Source organism: Triticum aestivum, chromosome 3A (assembly GCF_018294505.1).
Source record: "Triticum aestivum cultivar Chinese Spring chromosome 3A, IWGSC CS RefSeq v2.1, whole genome shotgun sequence".
NCBI classification, from domain to species: domain Eukaryota; kingdom Viridiplantae; phylum Streptophyta; class Magnoliopsida; order Poales; family Poaceae; genus Triticum; species Triticum aestivum.
The window spans coordinates 46,116,035-46,119,318 of record NC_057800.1 but is presented as its reverse complement, the minus strand read 5'-3'; the positions used below and the strand labels follow the sequence as shown (position 1 = coordinate 46,119,318).

The 3,284-nt window shown below is 50.0% G+C and overlaps 1 pseudogene; it reads right to left on the bottom strand.

The window, feature by feature from the left end:
• Positions 1 to 1,090: 1,090 nt before the first annotated feature.
• On the bottom strand, positions 1,091 to 2,905 carry LOC123057816 (uncharacterized; annotated as a pseudogene).
• Positions 2,906 to 3,284: the final 379 nt, after the last annotated feature.

Here is a 3,284-nt window from a genome sequence, read left to right as displayed (position 1 = left end):
GGCATATCACTGACATGTGGGACCGAAGTGTGAGCAAACCGATCTCAATTGACGGCAAAATGGCCAACCCGCCGTTCCTTGAGAGAGACGAGGAGCGAGAACACACAGACGGGCTCGCACGGAGGCCAAGATATATTCGAGTATGGCTTAATTTTAAACGAGATAAATACACTGTCTGTCACTATATATTTGTAAAAATACAGTTAGTGGACTTCATAATACGCTCATTGCGCTCAATATATACATTTTCCGGTGTTTATACGGTCACTAGCTCACCCTGGCCGAGTATGTGTGTGCATGCACGTGTAGGTTGAGCACTTGAGCGTGACCGTGTGTGTTCCGTCATGTGCTCAGACATGCATGCATTAGGGCGTCACGCGCGTTTTTGCATCCATGTGTACGTGTGACTGTTGCATACACGTAGGGGGAGTACGTGTAGGGCCACTGAAGGAGCAGTCAAATCACACAGTAAGTTAGTCGGAAGAAGCAACCATCATTTCACTCTTCAATGACACGTACGCAATATAAAATGGTTGATATGGCGAGAAAAAGAAAACCACTATATATATACACTAGCAGGAGCCTAGGCTATAAGCCTGCTTGCTTGGGTTGCTCTCTTCACAAGCATAGAACAACGGTGGCCACACCACTAGTCACATATCCGGCCTAATCCCGCAGCTGGGGGAAGGGAACAATGTTGTGCGTAGACGCGGTCGACATCGGTGAGGGAGAAAATCCACAGTCAGTGCGTCCCAATCGGGGGTCACTGCGGTATGGGCCGATGATGCATCCCAACCGCCCTTCTAGCTAAAGCCCGATCTCCGTTTCAAAAATATTAGTGCATGTCAACAAAAATTCTGTTCCGTTTTGAAAAAAAGCATATAAGCTGTTACTTCTTACCCAAAGGATCTTTATATCCAACAGACACAAAATATCCATTTGACTATTCGAAATTACTTTCACTGTTGATATGATGTCGAGGTAATTACTGCATCTCCACCAAAACCCACCATCTCTTAAGCTAAATTAGACCGAGCTAACCCCTATATTAGCATATTACTAAGATAAACAGAAGGCACTGTAGAATCATTTAGGACGTGCGCTTGTCAATCTGAATGTGGAGGGACACCAGCTTAGCCCCGGCCAGCAGCTTAGGCGGAACTGTGAAGAAGATCAGATCCTGCATGGCGATGTCGTCGGGATCCCTGCTGCTTGTCACCTTCATTTCCACCTTGACGGCGTCGGTCCTGCCTTTGGGCTCCCCCGGCGGGCCGTTCGCCCACAGGTTGGCCACGTAGTGCGGCAGTGGGGACGCCCCCGCTCTGATGCAGATGACCGACACGGCGATAGGCGCGCCGATGTCGAGCATGCCACTGACCAAGAAAAACGTGCGGTCGTCCTCCTTCACGAACAGCAAGAGTCGTGGCTCCGACAGTGGCACTTACAGCTGGAGCGCCTTGCCATACTGGATCCTGTGCACGGGCATGGGATGCATGGTGCTGATGTGATGGGAGGGCACTGGCGGCGGGCCTTCGTAGCTACAGACGGGCATGGGGCATTTGCAGGGCGCGAGCGGACACAAGCACTGGTGATCGGCGAGCTTGTGGTAAGTGACGTAGAGCCCACACCCTTCGTGCGGGCACTCCACCCTCACCGAGGAGAGGACGACGTCCACCGCCATGTTCCGCATGTCGAAGCCACCGCCGCGCTCGCACTTCTGGCACTGCCGCTGGTTCCCGGGGCGCTCGACGCGACAGTCCGCGCAAGCCAGGTGCCCTCCCTTGCACTGCACAAATCAATCGAACAACACGTCAATCAAGAAACCTGCACCTTGCTCGATCAGCCGAACAGACGAGGTGTATTCAAACCTCATACACTAGAGGCTTCAAGGGGAGGAGGCACAAGGGGCAGTGGATCAAGGTGAGGTCCATCGAGACCATAGAGAGCTCCATCACCGGGTCCTGTTCCCTCTGCATGATCTCGCCCTCCTCGTGCACAACCATCTCTCGCTTTATTAGGGCAGGGGCATAACAAAGCTTTACCGTCACATATTCATACTACTTCAAGGTGCATTAAATCAACACATGGAAGTATCAAAAGGAGAGTCACGGCATGCATGCATGCGTTGTAATTAATGCATCAGTAAATGCAAATTATTGAAATATATCGAGTGCAGTGCTTTGATGTGTTGCGTCAACTCGTACAAGACCGAGAAGTTTGATTACTACAATGCCCTCTTGCCTTAACCGCAGCTATCTTTGGCTGCATGACAAGTGGGCCACCTATTGGGCCCACCTGTCATGGACGCAAAGGCAGGTGCAGTAAGTCAATGAAGTTGCGTCCCTCCCTCGCCCATGAGCGTGGTGGCTGGCAGGACTAGGAGAAGCTTTCGTTCGCTACACGCTCTCCCTCCCGTACGCGGTGGACATACAACAGTTCAATCGGTGGCAGATGGCCAGAAGCATACTGTAGTACTCCTCCACTGCAGTAGTACTCCATCATTGGCCCTGTTTGAATCCACGGGTTAGAGTTACTGTGGGTTAGTTTGGACTCAACTAACCCAAAAATATCAAAATAGGAGGGTTAGTTTGGGTTAGATGCATCTAACTCATCCAAAAAATCTAACCCACCCAAGAGGTGCTTATTTGGGTTAGTTCTTCTCAGGACCACTAAAAACACCTTTTTCTCTCGCTCTTCCCGAGGCAGATCCCTCCTCACTTCCTCGAAGCTTCTGGTCCTCTCCCTCCCTCCCTCTCGCACCACCCGTGAAGGCGCCTCACCGTATCCACGCTCCATCTAACCCTGATATCCAAACACCTTTTTGGTTAGAGTTAGTTCATGTCTAGTTCTGGGTTAGAATCTAACTCTAACCTCTAACTGAGTTAGAGTATCCAAATAGGGCCATTGTTCGACTTCCCGAAGAGGCGAAGAACCAAGCGCAGCCCGGACACTCGTGTGGTAGTTTCATGTGTAGAGTAGTCTAGGATAACGTGTACCGTGCCTGTAAGCTTAAGCGCCTGTTTGGTTCCATATAAGTCGAAAAGTGAAAAAAGTGACTTATTTTGCCAAACAGACCCAACTTATAAGTCACCCCCTTTTGCGTGGGTCCGATCACCTTTACATAAAAACAAGGTGAGAAGATGTGGTCAGGTGACTTATAAGTCAGATGACAACCAAACAGGCGTGACTTACAAGTCACTGGTTTTAAGTCACCTGACTTATAATTCAGGTGACTTAGGGCATGTTTGGTTTCAATAAGTCATCTGACTTATAAGTCAGGTGAC